The sequence below is a fragment of the Bos taurus genome, chromosome 12, assembly GCF_002263795.3.
Source record: "Bos taurus isolate L1 Dominette 01449 registration number 42190680 breed Hereford chromosome 12, ARS-UCD2.0, whole genome shotgun sequence".
Lineage (NCBI taxonomy): Eukaryota > Metazoa > Chordata > Mammalia > Artiodactyla > Bovidae > Bos > Bos taurus.
In genome coordinates, this window is record NC_037339.1 from 76,143,368 (window position 1) to 76,164,235 (window position 20,868).

General features: G+C 42.7%; 1 protein-coding gene across 2 annotated transcripts in view; it reads left to right on the forward strand.

The window, feature by feature from the left end:
- The window catches only part of UBAC2 (UBA domain containing 2), a 170,469-nt gene that overhangs the window by 63,730 nt on the left and 85,871 nt on the right, over positions 1-20,868 (forward strand).

The following is a 20,868-nucleotide window of genomic DNA, read 5'->3' on the forward strand; positions in this document are numbered from 1 at the left end:
GTGTGCGAGGCGCTGAATGACTTCATGGTGGGGTCCCCTCCTTGTGGTATTCCACTGTGAACGCCCAGTGTCCGAGTGCAAGGAGCAGGGACAGGCCTGCACAGTCTCAGGATCTGTCCACAGGAATTTATTGTTCTCATTTCTGCAAGTCCCCAGTTTCTAGCAGGATATATTCCTGTTAGTGTTATAGAGGGACCTTCCGTGCTGTTCTTGGTGATCAAATTATATGTATGACATAGATCTAATTCTCCCTCTTAACTCTGCAAAGGATCAAACCTTTTAGGACTGGACACAGCTGATTCAGGAGGCTAGGAAACAAATATTACAGTGCTACCATAATTATTTATTGGAATGACTTGGTTATTTAGACCTGTTTAATAGAAACAGTCATAGATATTTAATGTAATTCTTTCTTAATTTTGTTGCTCTTAATGGACTTTTATTTGAGCTCCCTTGTTACTGTAGTAACAGTTGGTACTAAGAGGCAGTGTTAACTTTTAATCTCAAAAGTGCTAGGGGTAGGTTTCTGTCAAGCTGACGGCCAATTAGAAAGTAGCAGCACACCTATAATCTTCTGTGGTCATCTTGAATATCAACCGTTGGGATATTTTAAGGGAAGTGGGTATTGTGGGCAAAGTTAACAATAAATGACAGTTAGCTTTCTAAATTACTTGTCCCTCTGGCTTGAACTTGGGCTAAGTATCCAGATCACAAATTAATTGTCACAGCTGGAATAATGTTCAGTGCCTTTACTTTAGAAGTAAAGTGTTATTTCTCAAACATAGAGCTGCCAGGGCCTCCGGATTTGAAGCGATAATGTTATTGTGTGTAGATTAATAGATTAGATGGGTTGAGCTAATGGTTATTTCAAATAGCTTATCACCTTTGATTCCTATTTTAAATAGCACTTTTTTGAAATCGTTATATCTATTTCAGTTCAATTCAGTTCAATTGCTCAGTCATGTCCGACTCTTTGTGATCCCCTGGACTGCAACATGCCAGGCTTCCCTATCCATCACCAACTCCTGGAGTTTACTCAAAATCATGGCCATCAAGTCATTCTTCGGCCCTCAGCTTTCTTTATTGTCCAACTCTCACATCCATACATGACTACTGAAAAAACCAAAGCTTTGACTAGACGGACCTTTGTTGGCAAAGTAACGTCTCTGCTTTTTAATATGCTGTCTAGGTTGGTCATAACTTTTCTTCTAAGGAGCAAGTGTCTTTTGATTTCATGGCTGCAGTTATTATCTGCAGTGATTTTAGAGTCAAGTAAATAGAGTCTGTCACCATTTCCATTGTTTCCCCATCTATTTGCCATGAACTAATGGGACCGGATACCATGATCTTAGCTTTCTGAATGTTGAGTTTTAAGTCAGCTTTTTCACTCTTCTCTTTTACTTTCATTAAGAGGCTCCTTAGTTCTTCTTCACTTTCCGCCATAAGGGTGGTGTCATCTGCATGTCTGAGGTTATTGCTATTTCTCCCAGCAATCTTCATTGCAGCTTGTGCTTCATCCAGCCCAGCATTTTGCAATATGTACTCTGCTTATAAGTTAAATTAGCAGGGTGACAATATACAGCCTTGACGTATTCCCTTCCCGATTTGGAACCAGTCTGCTGTTCCATGCACAGTTCTAACTGTTGCTTCCTGACCTGCATACAGATTTCTCAGGAGGCAGGTCAGGTGGTCTGGTATTCCCATCTCTTTCAGAATTTTCCACAGTTTGTTGTGATCCACACAATCAAAGTCTTTGGCATAGTCAATAAAGCAGAAGTAGATGTTGTTCTGGAACTCTCTTGCTTTTTTGATGATCTTACGGATGTTAGCAATTTGATCTCTGGTTCCTCTGCCTTTTCTAAATCCAGCTTGAACCAGTTCACGGTTCATGTACTGTTGAAGCCTGGTTTGGAGAATTTTGAGCATTACTCTGCTAGCGTGTGAGATGAGTACAGTTGTGCAATAGTTTGAACATTCTTTGGCATCGCCTTTCTTTGGATTTGGAATGAAAACTGACCTTTTCCAGTCCTGTGGCCGCTGCTGAGTTTTCCAAATTTGCTGACATATTGAGTGCCACACTTTCACAGCATCATCTTTTAGGATTTGAAATAGCTCAACTGGAATTCCATCACCTCCACTAGCTTTGTTCATAGTGATGCTTCTTAAGGCCCACTTGACTTCACATTCCAGGATGTCTGGCTCTAGGTGAGTGATTACACCATCTTGGTTATCTGCGTGATGAAGATCTTTTTTGTACAGTTCTTCCGTGTGTTCTTGCCACCTCTTCTTAATATCCCCTGCTTCTGTTAGGACCATACTGTTTCTGTCCTTTATTGAGCCCATCTTTGCATGAAATGTTCCCTTGGGATCTCTCATTTTCTTAGAGAGATCTCTAGTCTTTGTTGTTTTCTCTTTTGTTGTTTTCCTCTATTTCTTTGCACTGATGGCTGAGGAAGGCTTTCTTATCTCTCCTTGGTATTCTTTGGAACTCTGCATTCAAATGGGTATATCTTTCCTTTTCTCCTTTGCCTTTAGCCTCTCTTCTCTTCTCAGCTATTTGTAAGGCCTCCTCAGATAACGATTTTGCCTTTCTTTTTCTTGGGGATGGTCTTGATCTCTGCCTCTTGTCACTAATCTCCATCCATAGTTCTTCAGGCACTCTATCAGATCTAATACCTTGAATCTATTTGTCATTTCTACTGTATAATCATAAAGGATTTGATTTAGGTCATACCTGAATGGTATAGTGGTTTTCCTTACTTTCTTCAATTTAAGTCTGAATTTGGCAATAAGGAGTTCATGATCTGAGCTACAGTCAGCTGCCGGTCTTGTTTTTGCTGCCTGTATAGAGAGCTTCTCCATCTTTGGCTGCAAAGAATATAATCAATCTGATTTCGGTATTGACCATCTGGTGATGTCCATGTGTAGAGTCTTCTCTTGTGTTTTTAGAAGAGGGTGTTTGCTATGACCAGTGCATTCTTTTGGCAAAACTCTGTTAGCCTTTGCCCTGCTTCAGTTTTGTACTCCAAGGCCAAATTTGCCTGTTACTGCAGCTATCTCTTGGTATCTATTTCACTGATGGGAAAAGATCTATCTGATCTCAAAAAAAAGAAAAGATCTATCTAATCTCAAAAAGAATCTATCTGATTCTCAAAAAGATAGAGATCTGTCCAGGGGCATCTGTCCAGGGGCATGTAAGTCAGTTGGAGTTTTGGCCTAGATTGCTCCACTCTAAAATCAGAATGCCTCCCAGGCAAGATAAAGCAGTGGAAGTTGGCAGGCTGCTGGGTCATCATGTTTATCAGTCTGCAAAGGATTATGTTTCTGAGTATCAGTCACAAGAACAGTTTAGGCTTTCTCTCCTTAGTGAGTCTGCTATTGTGAAGCTAAACCTTTGGATCCCTAGCCCTGTTGCCCCATCTCTTTTCCTTACAGACTCCACCGTCTCCTCCCTCCCCTTCTCTCACCCTTTAGCTTCTGCCCACCCCACTCCACTCCGTTTATCCTCAGTCTTCCTTTCCCCTCCCCGCCATGCCTACTGGTTTCGTTAGACCTACCAGTGGTTTTAGGAAGTCAGTACTTAAATGTGGCTGCACAAAAGCAAAGTGGACTAGTGAAACAGAAGGTTCTCACATTTTTATTTAGAATGAGAGGTGTGAGAAAATACATACCCCCAATTCCAAGGCGTCAGGAAGAGCCAAAAGGTCACTCCTCGAAGCTTTCTTGGACCATGCCCACCCTGAGATTAGGGCAGGGTGATACGCTCTCTTAGGCCATTCATAACTCTTGTCACCATAAAAATTAATTGTGTAATAGATGGTTTAATATCCATGTCCTCCATAGCATATAAGCTCTCGCAAGCAAAGGCCATGCTTATCTTACCCATCAGTCAGGCCTCGGTTAGCATGGTGGCTCCCACACAGGGGGCACTGTGTTTGGTGGGTGGTTGGATGGATGGGTGAATGGATGGTGGGCGGGTGGAGCAAATACGTGAATGAAAAGCCGTGTTGTTTTGATTCCATTTCATCTCCTTTTGTGTGGACTACTGCAGTAGCCTCTCGACTGTTCATCCGGTCACCAGCTCCACGCTGTCATCTGTGCTGTTCCCCCTCCTCCATAACTTTATCTCCAGAAAAGATCTTACCTCGTTCCTTTACACCTTCTTAAACCTGTGACTTCCTACTGCTGCGCCGTAAAGTCTAACTTGTTAGTGAGGCACCTCAGAGTTGAGTTCCCACCCACCTTTCCAGCCTCGTCTACTCAGTCCCCCCTTGTGCTCTACGCACTGGCCTAATTGCATTATTGACCACCCTCTGAATTAATTTATTCATAAGTCAGACAATTCTGATTGCAATATCCTCTCTCCTCTTTACCTGGCAAAATTTTTCTTGACCTTCAAGGCTCACCTTGGACATCTCTACTCTGTGAACCTCTACCCCAGCCAGAAGTGATCACATCTTCCTTTGTGCTCACAGATGACTCTGTGCTTCAAGTTACATGTAACATTTACCACTTGATTTTATACTTGTTTACCTAATTGACGCTTCTCTCAACTTAGTGCTTTTTGGAACAAAATCTTCCTCTCTTGTTGAAAGCTCCCTCAGCGTGGAGCATCAGGAAGATGGCACGAAGCCGTGAAGTGTTCTTGAACACCAGAGAGACCTGCCGCGATGGAAATTTTGATCTACCACCTGCTAGTTACTTCAATTTTTCTTTTGTACTAATGCACTTTTCTTTCTTTTCTCTTTTTTTTTTTTTTGATGACTTACCTCAAATCTGTTACTTATAAGAAAAATGTAAAAACTGAATTTCAAATATGAGTTCAGTGATATGTTTAAAAGATTAAAATGTTGTTGATTTATAAAATCATTCCAGTATCATATCTAGAGAAAAAACATAAAATCCATTCATTCTTATATTCTCAGAAGAGGTTTTTTTTTCTTTTTAAAATATATTTATTCATTTATGGCTGTGCTAGGGTCTTCGTTGCTCTTTGCTCAGGCTTTCTCTAGTTGCGGGTGAGCAGGGGCTGCTCTCCATTGCGTTGCACAGGCTGCTCACTGCCGTGGCTTCTCTTGTTGCAGAGCACAGGCTCTAGACTTGTGCGTTTTAGTAGTTGGGGCACACAGACTCGATAGTTTCGGCTCATGGGCCCAATAGTTGTGGCTTCTGGGGGTAATTGCTCTGCAGCATGTGGAATCTTCCCAGACCAGGGATCGAACCCATGTCCCTTGCCTTGGCAGGCAGATTCTTATCCACTGTACCACCACGCAAGTCCCCAGAATAGCTTTTTATAAAACAAAAGTCTTGAGTTATTTATTTGGCCACACTGAGCCTTAGTTGCGTCACGTTGCGGCCAGTAGACACTCCAGTTGTGGCATGCGGGCTCTGGAGCTGCGGTGTGCCGGCTGCGGGATGTGGATCCTAAGGTTCCTTGAGCAGGGATCGAACCTGCATCCTCTGCAGTGCAAAGCGGATTCTTAAGCACTGGACCACCAGGGGCATCCCAGAATAGCTCTTATCTTAACCCCGAAGTTCTCAGTTTAGTGTCCAGGTGTCTCATGCTGTGTGTCTGACGTCACCCATCAGGAGTCAGCACACACCATGCTCGTCCCAGGCGGTCTGCACACACACTGGTGTCACTTTAATCCTCTGTACAGTGGGAACTGTCATCTCCTCTGAGGAAGCCAGCTCAGAAGCCTTGAGCAGCATTTTCTGTAAAGTGGAAAAAGAAAAGTCATGATGATGTTAAAAGATACATAAGGAGAGGAAGTGGCTTCTGTTACTTCACTTGTGTGTTTGACGCTGTTTTAAGGGATGACTAGAAAATGAGATTGCTACTCAGTGTAATCAAGGTGTTAGTAATGTTTGAAGCCCAGTGTCTTTCGAATCAAAAAAGCGACATCAATAGTGAGTCTCTTACCCCCACAGACGGCTGGTTAATTGTGAAAGGAGACTCAGGTTTTTCACACGGGAGATTTCATTGGCAGTTTCAGTGGCCTGAGCATCTTCCCAAGGAGTAGATGTAGTGTATCCTGTTTGAAAGACTCTGTAAGCTATCATCAGAGGTTATAGGAAGCCACCCCATCGGTGATTTTACACTTGAACGTGAAGGGCAGTGATACTGTCAACCCAAACCAGAGTGTTCTCAGCCTCGGCTGGCACTTTTGGTCACATAGGTCTTTGCTGTTGGGGGGCTGTCCTGTGCATCACAGACTGTTGAGTAACACTCCTGGCCTCTGCCCTCAGATGTCTGCAGCACCTCCCACCTCCCAGGTCCTGACAACTAGAAATGTCTCCAGATAGTGCCAGATGACATTGAGGGGCACAAAATTACCCCTGATGGCAGACCACTGACCCACTGAAGCTTTTACAGAGCCTCTCACCTATTTTGACATGCACGGTGCTGGGTGGTAAATAGAACCCTGAAAAGAGTTAGCCCACACCCTGGAGGAGGCAGTGACCTATGAAGCTTGTTGAGATCTTTTGACTAGGTAGAATATTTCTAGTCATTGACTGAAATAGCTTTGGTTGAGGCTATCAGTAAAAATTTGTTTCAAAGAAGTTTAACATCTGTTTTCATTTCTGCTTTTGTCAGTTACTTCGCTACTCAATTCCTTTATTTTAGCTTGTCTTCCTCTTAGGACTTAAAATATTTAAGTACATGTCAAAATTTCCAGTTTGATAGAAAATATGTTTTATTGAAACAGAAATGAAGATGTTAAGAACTTTAGGCTAGGATGGTGAAAAGTTTAATGTTGTTAACCAGGCTAGATGACAGCAGAGTAAATAGTACTGAAGGGAACTCAGTCTGGTTCTGTTCAAGATTCACTTCCTGTTCTTGTTTATCATTGGAAGTTGTACTTTACAAAGATTTTAGATTCAGATCATTGTATTATTCTAAGAAAAAAATTTCAAAATGCTCACCACGTCTTGGTAACCATGGCAAGATATGTAACACACAAAAATAATCTCATATTTATCTCAGGGTTGAGTTTTTTTTTTTTTTTTGGTATATGGTATACCTTGAGTTCGGAAATATCTAATTTGCTTCTGTTATCTGAGGTCAAAGGAAAAAACGGCTTTCTGAATTACAAGACACAGGCATGCCTGTTACTTGAAGTAATAGAACCAACACTGGTTTATTTAGTAGAAAGAGGGTTTATTGAAGTAGTTCAGAGACCACTTGGGTGAGGGCAAAAATCCAGCCTTGGATGCAGTGAAACCATAGTTAATACTTAAATGTATCCCTTCCCACTGAGGGAAGATTGTCTGCCTACTTAATGTTTGATATTGACTTGTGGAACATGAGATTTGTGAGGGTAACTTGGTCTGTATTATTTTCAGTCCTTGCATCCTGGCGCCACAAACAGGAGGAAGCCCTTAATAGATGCTTTTTGTATAAATATGAGATAAAGCATGTGTTCATTAGTATCAGCAACAACATGGAGAGAAAGTACAATAGTGTTGAAATGTTAATATTATACATTCGATTGGGGGATTTTTTTGGCAGCAAAATAAGCTCTTTTTCTTTAGTAATTTTGACCAATAAATATTAAATGACTATTTTGTACCATAGAGCCCTGTTTTACATATGTTCCTTTTAAATGAACACCCATGGCAGTCTTGCAAGAGTAGTAGATATTGATACGGTTGTATCCTTCATGAGAAAGCGGAGGGTCTGAGAATTGATTTAATCATCAGGCTCACAGCTATTTAAGTGCCAGAGCCTAGATTGAAATTCATGCCTGTCTGACTCAACACAAACATGTCCCTCTGTGCAACAGAGCCTTAATGCCACTTTCCTTTTTTTTTTTTAGGTTTAAAAAATCCAATTAATGGTCACCTGTTCACTCTTTTAGAAAGTAATTTGAGTGTATAAATTCATCAAACTGAAACTTCCTATTTGGATTTTCAGCTACAGTGTTACAAATGTTTATAAAAGTAAATGTTAGTCTCTAAAGGCAATTTTTATGATTACATTCAAGTTTTGCTGCTAAATGAGAATTACAAAAATAATCCGCCATGGAATGCTGTGTGAAAAAGCACCACCTGTGCAGTACTCCAGTTATGTAGCTTCTAGGTTTCAAGTTGTTGTCGTCGTCGTTCAGTTGCTAAGTCATCTCCGACTCTCTGCGACCACATGGATCGCAGCACGCCAGGCTTCTCTGTCCTCCACCGTCTCTTGAAGTTTGCTCCTACTCATGTCCATTGAGTCAGTGGACCATCCAACCATCTCATTCTCTGTCATCTCCTTCTTTTCCTGCCCTCAATCTTTCCCAGCATCAGGGTCTTTTCCAGTGAATTGGCTCTTCATGTTAGGTGGCTGAAGTATTGGAGCTTCAGCTTCAGCCTCATTCCTTCCAATGAATATTCATGGCTGATTTCCTTTAGGATTGACTGGTTTGATCTCTTTGCTTTCCAAGGGACTCTCAAGAGTCTTCTCTAGCACCATACTTTGAAAGCATCAGTTCTTTGGCACTCAGCCTTCTTTATAGTCCAACTCTCACGTCCATCTGTGACTACTAGGAAAAACCGTAGCTTTGACTATATGGACCTTCGTCAGCAAAATGATGTCTCTGCTTTTTAATGCGTTATCTAGGTTTGTCATAGCTTTCCTTCCAAGGAGCAGGCATCTTTTAATTTCATGGCTACAGTCACCATCTACAGTGATTTTGAAGCCAAGAAAATAAAATCTGTCACTGCTTCCAACTTTTTCCCCTTCTATTTGCCATGAAGTGATGGGACCAGATGCCATGATCTTAGTTTTTTGGATGTTGAGTTTTAAGCCATCTTTTTCACTCTCCTCTTTCATCCTTAAGAAGCTCTTTAGTTCCTCTTCACTTTCTGTCATTAGAGTGGTATCATCTGCATGTCTGAGGTTGTTAATATTTCTCCCAGCAATCTTGATTCCAGCTTGTGATTCATCATTTTAATTTAATAGACAGGAAAAAAAAAAAAAAAAAAAACTATGCTGTTTCTCTTCAGAGCTCCCTAATGCTGCCACTGTGTTTTATACTTTTTTAAAAAAAATCTGAAATAATTCAGGCCTTCTAGGAAGGTTACGACAATAGGACCCTAAACCCAGATGCCCTAATTGTTAATGTTTTTTGTTTGTTTTGTCATTTTCCCTCTTTCTCTATATATATAGGGTTGTTTTTTTTTTCTGAATCATCTGAGAGCAAGTTGTCGATGTAATGCCCCTTTATCCCTGAATACCTCAGTATATATGACCATAAAATTAGCAATTGGACAGTTTTATAGTAAAAAAGAAAAAAAAAAGGATGGCCATGTCACATCTTGGAATTACATCTTGTGTTTAATTGTTATGTCCCTTTACCTTTTTATCTGGGACAGTCTTCATTCTATCTTTATCTCTTGTGATCTTGACATTTTGAAGAGTATAAGCTAGTTACTTTATAGAAGATGGTACTGATTTTAATAATATAGTAAAATTAAAGTTTTTGAAGGAAGCATTAGATGAAAATAATTTGTGCTTCCGTGTTTCTCTTGGTATAATCTGTTAGAGCTTTTTATTTTGAAAAATTTCAATCACAGAAGCAAAGAGAATAATAAAATGAGCCCTGTGCTTAGTTGCTCCGTCATGTCTGACTCTTTTTGCTCCCATGGACTGTCATCCGCCAGGCTCCTCTGTCCATGGGGATTCTCTAGGCAAGAATACTGGAGTGGGTTGCCATGCCCTCCTTCAGGGACTCTTCCCAACCCAGGGATTGAACCCAGGTCTCCCGCATTGCAGGCGGATTCTTTACCATCTGAGCCACCAGGGAAGCCCTCTCCTCCAGGGGATCTTCCCAACCCAGGGATATTTCCCACATTGCAGGCAAATTCTTTACCATCTGAGCCACCAGGGAACCCAAAATGAGCCCTACTACTACTACTACTACTACTACTACTACTACTAAGTCGCTTCAATCATGTCCGACTCTGTGTGACCCCATAGATGGCAGCCCACCAGGCTCCCCCATCCCTGGGATTCTCCAGGCAAAAACACTGGAGTGGGTTGCCATTTCCTTCTCCAGTGCATGAAAGTGAAAAGTGAAAGTGAAGTCACTCAGTCGTGTCCAACCCTCAGCCACCCCATGGAGTGCAGCCTTCCAGGCTCCTCCATCCATGGGATTTTCCAGGCAGGAGTACTGGAGTGGGTTGCCATTGCCTTCTCCAAAAATGAGCCCTAGAACCCAGAAATAATAATTAACATTTTTGCCTCCCTTCCCTATTCTTTTTCTAGTCCCCTAAAAACTAAATACTTTCAGGCATTTTGTAGCAGTTTTTGGACATCATAATCAAGTGGAAGTTGCTTAGTTGTGCTCTTTGACCCAATGGGCTGTAGCCTGCCAGGCTCTTCTGTCCATGGAATTTTCCAGTCAAGAAAACTGGAGTGGGTTGCCATTCTCTTCTCCAGGGGATCTTCCTGACGCAGAGATTGAACCCAGGTCTCCTGCATTGCAGGCAGATTCTTAACCATCTGAGGCACAAGGGAATATTCCATATTTAAGGAAGGTCTAAAAAGTAGTGGCATTTGCTTATAGAAACATATTACTTTAACCTAGCAAAATTATTTATAATTCCTTAATAATTACTTATAATACCAAAACTATATTCAGACTTCTCCTATATTCATTTTTTCTCTTTGAAAAAGCCCTTTACATTTGGTTTTGCATTTGGTTATGGTATCTCTTAACTTTCTCTTTTTTTAATTAGACACTCCGTCCCATTTGGTGGAAAGCTTTAATGTTTGTTGTGGTGTAGTGACTATGCCTGGATCGTCTTGCTCTTTACCTTTTCCAGGGTCCTCTTAGTGTGTATCCACAGAAAACAGAGGTTGGAAAGCTTAATGCTGTCTTTCTCACACTCCCTTGCGTCCAGAGTCCTACGATGATTTAGGGTCTTGTGCGGTGCTTGAATTCAGTGTGAGCTGAGGCAGTAGCATTTGAGATGCCCGTTTTGGTGGTCCATTTCCGCAGACCCCACAGCCCTGGAGGTTACAGTTCAGACTACTTCCTGCTTCCTAGACTCTGTTGAAATGATGTAATGACTTCCTGATTCCCAGCATCCTGACTCTGGCAGAGGAAACCGTGTTCATGGTAGACCAGTCCTTATGTGTTGCTTCAGAGTCTGTTCCTGGACACCAAGCCTGGATCTGCCCTTCTGGCCCTTTTAAAAATTTTACAAACACCTAGTTTTGTATACTGAATCTTCTCTTGCCCGAAACAGCTTGAGAAGTTTCTATTATCTGTAGGTGAACCTTGGCTGACAGTATTGGTAATCAAAAGAACGTAAGTTTTATCTTTGACTTCAAACGTATATGTCCAGAGCAACATACCCATATCTGAAGCATTCAGATTTGAACTGGAATGTGGTTTAAGGGAAAGGAAGCAGCTTTTTGCCCATGTGTGTGTGTGTGTGTGTGTGTATGAAAGCCCGACAGTCTTTTCATGCAGGTATCTGGTATAACCTGTAATTTGCTAGTGACTTTGTCACAAAAAGCCGTTTCTTACTAGGACTTCTTATAGGTCCTTTAGACTACCCTTCCCTGCACTCTTGAGATATGAACGTGGCCCCATATGTCTCATTCCTGTCTTCCCACGTGACTTGGGTTGTGCGGCTCAGTGGTGAGAGATGGAGACCAGTAGCCGTGTGACCACCACCTTCCCCTCCCACTCATCCCTGAATTTCTGCCTCCAGTGGCCCTGATGGCCCAGCAGTGTGGGGAATGTATTGGAGACTATACTTAACGATTTTAAAAATTTATGATAGAAAATTTCAAAGATACGTGAATGCAGAGAGAACAGTATAATGAAAGACTACTGTGTACCCATCACCTTATCAGCATTTTGTCAGACACCAAAGTTCAAATAGTTCAACAGTTGGGTCCCTTATGAGACACTTCTTCCTTTCTCTCTTCTGTTTTACTCTTGCTTCCTCAATTCTTCATGGCTAAGACCTACAGTATTTCTCAGCCCTGCTCCTGCCTTCAGTTGACCAGCCCCTCTGCAGGTCTCTCCCCTAGGGATCTCGCGCTCCTCCCAGAGTCTCCCTTCCTTGGGTCTCTGGGGACCTGAGCATGTGGGTGCAGGCACCATCCATGCCCAGGCTCAGGGCGAGCGCTTTCCAGATTGTTGGAACTCACACCAGGGACTGTGTTGAATTATATATAATATATGATAGACCAGTAATGTAGTTTGCGTTGATTTTTTTAAAACCCTGATACAGGCAATGACCCCATATATTTTTACTATATATTTTAAAAAGCAGATATTTCACTCCAGGACTTAAGGGGAAAATTGTGGAACTCAAAGAGTGAGAACACATCAAAATGTTACTTTTTTAAGAGTAGGATTAAAACCTTTTTCAGCCTCCTTGTAGTTTCATTTTGACGCATTTTTTTTCTTCTCAAAATCTGCATGGGAAAAGTCATTCTTACAAGATATGGAAACCAAAAATAAATGTTCTCACACTCTGAAAAAACTGTTAAAAGCCAATCAAAAATTACTTGAGTTCTTGGTTCAGACCCATTATAGTAGGTACCATGCGAGACAGAAGGGTTCCTGCCCAGACGTGGCTGGCAGTTTACTCAGATAGACAAGACATCCAAATACCACTGTCAACAATGAGAAGCAACATAGTAAGTGTACAAATAAAGAGAAAGCGAAAGTCTTTACCATTTGAGGGGCAGATAAGCTATTGAAAAATAAAATAATATCTGGATCTGCATTATCAGGGACAGATTAAATGAACATAATCATCTGTTGCCTCTGTGTGTATGGAAGAAGAGGGAAAGCTAGTGGCATGCCTCTTATACTCTCATCAGAAAACTTTTTGTTTATTTTTTGGAAAAGAAGTCTTGATTTATTTAAATGTCATTATAGTTTCCAATTTAAAATATTTTCCAGGATTAGTATTTCTATACCATAATGTATTAGTTATCTGTTGCTGCCTAACAAACTACCACACACAAGAATAAGATCTCTCCTCCATCATACTTGAATAGTACTAATCATAATAAGGGGATTCTGAGGAGGCTTTAGGGGTAAAGAGCCCACCTGCCAGTGCAGGAGGTGTAAGAGACACGGGTTCATTCCCTGGGTCGGGAAGATCCCCTGGAGGAGGGCATGGCCACCCACTCCAGTATTCTTGCCTGGAGAATCCCATGGACAGAGGAGCCTGGAGGGCTACAGTCTGTAGGGTCACACAGAGTGGCAGATGACTGAAGTAACTTAGCTCACATGCATACACAATCATAATACAGACAGAAAATGGTAAAGGCCTAACAGAAGCAGAAGAGATTAAGAAAAGGTGGTGAGAATACACAGAGGAACTGTACAGAAAAGGTCTTAATGACCCAGATAACCATGATTGTGTGATCACTTAAATGGAGCCAGGCATCCTGGAGTGTGAAGTCAAGTGGGCCTTAGGAAACATTACTACAAATAAAGCTAGTGGAGGTGATGGAATTCCAGATGACCTGTTTGAAATCCTAAAAGATGATGCTGTTAAAGTGCTGCACTCAATGTGTCAGCGAATTTGGAAGATTCAGCAGTGGCCACAGGACTGGAAAAGATCAGTTTTCATTCCAGTCCCAAATAAGGGCAGTGCCAAAGATTGTTCAAACTGCTGGACAGTTGTGCTCATCTCACATGCTAGTAGGGTTATGCTCAAAATCCTTCAAGCTAGGCTTCAGCAGTACATAAACTGAGAACTTACAGATGTACAGTTCAGTTCAGTCACTCAGTCATGTCCAACTCTTTGTGACCCCATGAACCGCAGCACGCCAGGCCTCCCTGTCCATCACCAACTCCCGGAGTCCACCCAAACTCACGTCCGTTGAGTCGGTGATGCCATCCAACCGTCTTATCCTCTGTCGTCCATCCAACCATCTTATCCTCTGTCGTCCCTTCTCCTCCTGCCCTCAATCTTTCCCAGCATCAGGGTCTTTTCAAATGAGTCAGCTCTTCGCATCAGGTGGCCAAAGTATTGAAGTTTCAGCTTCAACATCAGTCCTTCCAATGAACAAGCTGGATTTAAAAAAAAGGCAGAGGAACCAGAAATCAAATTGCCAACATCCATTGGACCATAGAGAAAACAAAGGAATTCCAGAAAAACATCTACTTCTGCTTCAATGACTATGCAAAAGCCTGTGCATAGTCTGTGCAGATCACAAAAAACTGTGAAAAATTCTTAGAGAGCTGGGCATACCAGGCCACCTTATGTGTCTCCTAAGAAACCTGTATGCAGGTCAAGAAGCCACAGTTAGAGACTTACATGAAACAACTGACTGGTTCAGTACTGGGAAAGGAGTGCGTCAGGCTGTATATTGCCACCCTGCTTATTTAACTCTATGTACATACATAGAGTACATCATGTGAAATGCCAGGCTGAATGAATCGCAAGCGGAATCAAGATTGCTGGGAGAAATATCAACAACCTCAGAAATGCAGATGATACCACTCTAATGGCAGAAAGTGAAGAGGAACTAAAGAGTCTCTTGATGAGGGTGAGAGAGGAGAGTGAAGAAGCTGGTTTAAAACTCAGCATTCAAAAAACTAAGATCATGGCATCTGGTCCCATCACTTCATGGCAAATGAAGGAGAAAAAGTGGAAGCAGTGACAGGTTTTATTTTCTTGGGCTCCAGAATCACTGCAGATGGTGACTGTAGCCATGAAATTAAAAGATGCTTGCTCCTTGGAAGGAAAGCTGTCACAAACTTAGTGTATTAAAAAGCAGAGATATCACTTTGCCAACAAAGGTCTGTACGGTCAAAGCTATGATTTTTCCAGTAGTTGTGTATGGATGTGAGAGTTGGATCATAAAGAGGGCTAAGCATAGAAGAATGACGCTTTCAAATTGTGGTGCTGGAGAAGACTCTTGAGAGTCCCATGGACAGCATAGAGGTCAAACCAGTCCATCCTAAAGGAAATCAACCCTGAATATTCATTGGAAGGACTGATGCTGAAGCTGAAGCGCCAGTACTTTGGCCACCTGATGTAAAGAGCTGATCATTGGAGAAGACTCTGATGCTGGTAAAGATTGAAGGCAAAAGGAGAAAGAGGTGGCAGAGGATGAGATGGTTAGATAGCATCACTGATTCAGCGGACATGGATTTGAGCAAACTCTGGGAGATAGTGGAGGACAGGGAAGCCTGGCGTGCTACAGTCCATGGGGCCGCAAAGAGTCGGCGTGACTTAGTGACTGAATAACAGCAACAATCATATAATGTCCTCAGCTACTATTTGATGACCTGTAGTCAACATGTGTGTGTGTGTGTGTGTGTGTGTATTTAATTTTTAAAATTTATTTAGTCATTTATCGCTGCACTGGGTCTTCACTGCTGCGTGAGGGCTTCCTCCCATTGTGGCAAGTGGGACTACTCTCTGGTTGCAGTGCGTGGGCTTCTGGTAGCGGTGGCTTCTGTTATTGTGGAGCACAGGCTCTAGGGCATGCAGGCTTCAATAATTGCAGTGTGCAGGCTCAGTAGTTGTGGTGCACAGGCATAGTTGCCCCTCAGCATGTGGGATCTTAGTTCCCAGACCAGGGATCAAACCCATGTCTCCTTCATTGGCAGGTCAATTCTAAACCACTGGACCACCAGGGAAATCCCAACGTATATTTCTTTGAGCATTATCTCCATGCAAGGTGCTGTGCTTGAAGCTACCCAGAATAGAAGGAAGATTCAAGATCTTTGCCCTAATGGGGCATATGTTTAAACTGAGGGATATAAGAGTGGTGCATGTGAAATAACAGACCACAGGCTGTGTGATGGTTGGCAGAGAGCGTACATGTCATGTAGTGCCGTTATTTCTTTGATAAGATAACGGAAATCTAGAAAGGCTAAAAGACTTGACAAGAGGTGATGTAGCTGATACACAGTCAAACCAGAACCAGGTTTCCAGGCCATTGTATTTTTTCCTCTTCTTTTGTGGCAAGATAGTTTTTGTCTAAAGTTAAAACTGTGTGGCATAGGATATATGAAAGCCAAATAAGTTGAGGAAAGGGAAGATGGGTGGCTTTGAGTAGTCAAAGGAGAATGGAAGGAGGAGGTACAGTTAGAATGTGAGTGTAAAGGATGAATGGCAGAAGCAGGAGAATCTAACCAAAAGGACCAAGTATTTGTCATATTCATGGGGTAGACCGGCTGTCTTGAGAGGTACTTACTGAGCAATGAAGAACAGCGAGGTAGCAGACGCTTGAAAGTGTACGAGAGGAACTTTTGCTTCATGCGGTCCATGATGGGGAACTATTCTCAATCCTGGAGCGTGAAATGACATGATGAAACTGGGATTAGGGAAGATTACATCTGTTTGCCGGGAGAACCGCATAGAGGGTACATTCTTTTCTTACCCTTGGTGTATGGGTAGGTGTGTTAATTAGCCTCTGTTGTGGCCCCAAATTAACCCTGAGATCTCAGTGGCTGAATATAAATGCATCTCTTGTTTGCGCTACTTTGTCAACACAGATGGATGGGGTATGGGCTGGGGAGTTCTCTGTTTACTCATTCAAGGACCCAGACTGACAGAGGTCCCACCATCTAGAACCTCGCTGGTCCCCATGGCAGAAGAGCGGTGTGGGAGGTCCCTCACTGCCGTCCAGAGCTCCAGCCTGGAAGGGACCTACAGCATTTTTTCTGGCCAACCCATTGGCCGGAGGTAGTCAAATGTGCCACAACAGGAAGTTGAGAATATCCAGTGAGCAGTAAGTGTCTCTTTCAAGGCTGTCTGAGGACCTGGGCATATACTCTGCTTGTTTAAAAGAGACAATGCCATGATAACAAGTGACAGACCTTGGAGCCAAAGTGTAGAGTCAAGAGCCTGTCTCCCCTGCTTGCTAACTGTGTGGCTTTGGGTAATTGACTGAATTTCTCTGGGGCATAATTTCCTCATCTATAAAACAGTGATAGTACTGGGACCAGGAGAAGGAAATGGCAACCCACTCCAGTATTCTTGCCTAGAGAACCCCGTGGACAGAGGAGGGGCTGCTGTCCATAGGGTCACACAGTGTCAGAAGTGACTTAGCATGCATGCATGCATTGGAGAAGGAAATGGCAACCCACTCCAGTGTTCTTGCCTGGAGAATCCCAGGGACGGGGGAGCCTGGCGGGCTGCCATCTATGGGGTCGCACAGAGTCAGACACGACTGAAGCGACCTAGCAGTAGCAGCAGCAGTGGGGCCAACCTTGAAGAATTATTGTCGGCTTTAATTATATATAAAGCCTTAGAGTCTCATACCATGTGACTGTTAGGAGTTGTTTAGCGTGGTTTTTGTTATTAATCTGCTGACTTCCGGTATAGTACCTGAAAGGAAGGCTAAAGTGTCTGGCTCCAGGTGAGGGGAGCAGTGGGCAAGACGTTGTGGTCATTTAGGTGTGTGTTGCCAGCGTCCAGCCTAGGATGCTGATTTGGGGCAAAGAAAAGATGGGCAAGAGTAAGTTCTGGAGGAGAAAATGAAAGCAGGGCTTACTGGCCAAATACCATGGATGAGACTGAGTGTGGGACTGAGGGTGTGGGACTGAGGGAATGGAGCTTGAGAAGCAGAGAAGTTAGGGTGCTCCCACAGGGAAAGAAGATGAGCTGAAGGTCCGACGTGGTGTTGGGACGTGTCCAAGGCCCAGGAAGCCGCAGGAAGTGGAGGAATGGAGCCGTCTCTTAATGAACATAATTCTGTAGTGGTGAAAACCTCATGGTCCAAGTCACACTACCCTGGGGCCAGAGGGTTTGGATCGAGCTCCCAGCTCCACGTCTCCATGGCCTGGCACTTGAGTCTCCTCATCAGCAAAATAAAGATATGTGTGTGTGCTCAGTCACTCAGTCATGTTCGACTCTTTGCAACCCTGTGGACTATAGCACGCAGGTTCCTCTGTCCATGGGATTTTCCAGGCAAGAACACTGGAGTGGGTAACCATTTCCTCCTCCAAGGGATCTTCCTGACCCAGGAATTGAAACCCCCATCTCCTGCACTGGCAGGAGGATTCTTTACCACTGAGCCACATGGGAAGCCCCAGATAAAGTTCTACCCGCCCCTTAAAGTAGTGAGGATTAAGGGAGGTAATGCCTGTCAGGTACTTGAAAGTGGCATGTAGTAAATAGTCAGCAGTTGTTCCTTCTCAGCTAATTGAGCTTGCAGTTGAATAGAAGTCTGAGGATCACTTTTTAAGTGACCAGTTCTTCAGGGTTTAGTGTAAAGCAAACTGCCAGTGACATCAGTTCTCCTGAGCGGATCTAGTCGCCCCCAGATTCCAAAACAGGGGCTGTGTTGTCGCCAGATCAGCTCTTCATTTTTTCACTCTTATCTGAATAGTCCAATGAGCAGATGTTTTTAGCTTTGCAAAGAATAACAAATTGCAGTGGGCTAAGAGTGACCAAAATAGACCATTTAAAAAGTTTATTTAAGGGCCGTGCTTCCTCTTTTAAGATTGCCTGGTACTTTTTAGTGATCAGTAGGAGTCACTGCCCTTGCCTCTTGAAATCTAAAGTTGTTTTCGAGCAGAACATATTTCTGTAACTAAATATGAACTGGCTTCTTGGGACATTAGTTCTGTTCTTTAATATATCTACTTTAAATTGCAGGGTCTTTGAGAGGCCCTGTCTTCAGTTACACAAATACATATTCTCTAGCATATGTAACTTCTTTTTCATTTCCTGAAAAAATTTACAACCTTGGAGATCTTTCAGTAGGGCTTTAGTATTTTGTCAGTACAAAAGAGGTGCTATGCAATTAGCTGGGTATTTGAGAGACTTCTTGGGGCCAGGCTGTGTACCAGACGCTGTGTGTATAACCTACAGCACCCTCATCCTCCGGGAACTCACAGCCAGAGCGTGTAGTCGTCCCACTCTTGGGTATTTGTCCTGTACAAGGGTTAGCTAACCTGCTGGCCTATAATTAAACCTGCCTTCTCATACTTTTTCTCTGAGTCTGTGTGATTCAGTCCTTTTAATGACTGAGACATGAAGTTAGGGTTACATTCCTGTTGCTCCCTGTCTCTTAATTTACCAGGTTCCTTTCCTGAATTTGGATTTCTTTATAAAGTGTGGGCAATACAGTCTGTTCATCCTGTTTCACAGATTGTGAAAAGGAAGACATTACATAATTCCTGGACCAACTGCACTCTTCATATATACCTGATGTCATTTCTAAAATCTAACCTTCACTATTCTGTACTCTCCTCTACTGTCACTGAAGAGTCTATGTGTTTATACTGACTCAAGCTAAGTAGCTTTGAGAGTTTTTTTTTTTTAATTAACCAAATGATCCTTTTAGACATAAAAATAAAACTGTGGAAGAGGAAATATGGTTAGCTGCCTTGTAGCTATCAGCTTTCTTAGGTGTTTTCTTCCTACCTCCCTGTTATTATTTAAAATTGTTAATATCACCTGGTCAATGTAGAAGGACTTATAGATTGTGATTTTCAAATAATGTGTGATATATAAGGCCACCTCCTATTTTTCTGTAACAGAATATAAATATTATACATCATTGACCCTGTTTTCCAAGGTTACCTGCTCCCAAGGGAAACGCATGAGAAATAAACCTGAAGCCAACTAATAATACAAGACAGGGGGAGGGTGCTCCAAGGCCATGTAGGAACTGCGGCTTCATGAATGAAATGGGCAGTATGGTCCTTTCGAAGGACAACAAAGAACTGAGTTTGATTAGAGTACAGACCTTTTTAAAAAAGATTAATTGGGGGTAGGTTTAAAGTTTACCTGGAGAAGGCAATGGCACCCCACTCCAGTACTCTTGCCTGGAAAATCCCATGGACAGAGGAGCCTTTTAGGCTGCAGTCCATGGGGTCGCCAAGAGTCAGACACGACTGAGCAACTTCACTGTCACTTTTCACTTTCCTGCATTGGAGAAGGAAATGGCAACCCACTCCAGTGTTCTTCCCTGGAGAATCCCAGGGACGGAGGAGCCTGGTGGGCTGCCATCTATGGGGTCACACAGAGTCGGACACGACTGAAGCGACTTAGCAGTTAAAGTTTACCATTTTGGCAGTATGGCTCCTTATCATTGGATAAAATCGTTTATATAGACTTGTGGTATACTGGAAGGAGGAGGCAGAAGACTTCTGAAAAAAAGCACATTATTCCTTTGTCAAGTGACATAGATATTTATTGTCTTGTTTGAAGGATCTTAAGAACTGACCCTGTTAGCACAAAGAGGACTCTCATCTACTATGAAGCAGCATGTTGGCTCATACACACAGTAGTCTGTGCTGGAACACAGTCATACAACTTGTGTGCCGTAAAGATGCTCTGAAATTCAGGAAGCTTTTGTTTCTAGTTTTCATTTAGCGACTTTCACAATGGTTTCTCTTTGGGAATCAAACTCAAATGTCTACATAAGTGCCACCTTGCATAAAATATAGTATTTTGCCCTTTTTCTTCTTCACTTGGAAAAGTTTATAGATGAAGGAAAGGCCCTAAGTTCCTGACTTCTATCCATGCGGTCATCTATCTCCATGCTGCTGCTGCTAAGTTGCTTCAGTCGTGTCCAACTCTGTGAGACCCCATAGACGGCAGCCCACTAGGCTCCTCTGTCCCTGGGATTCACTAGGCAAAAGTACTGGAGTGGGTTGCCATTTCCTTCTCCAATGCATGAAAACGAAAAGTGAAAGTGAAGTCGCTCAGCCGTGTCCGACTCTTAGCAACCCCATGGACTGCAGCCTACCAGGCGCCTCCGTCCATGGGATTTTCCAGGCAAGAGTACTGGAGTGGGTTGCCATTGCCTTCTCCATCTATCTCCATAAGGTGTCACAAAGACCAATGGCTGTTTTTGACAATGGCTTTAAGCTATCTGTGAAATTAACATAATACAAATCTGAAAGTACACAGTAAATGGTATTGAATTGACCA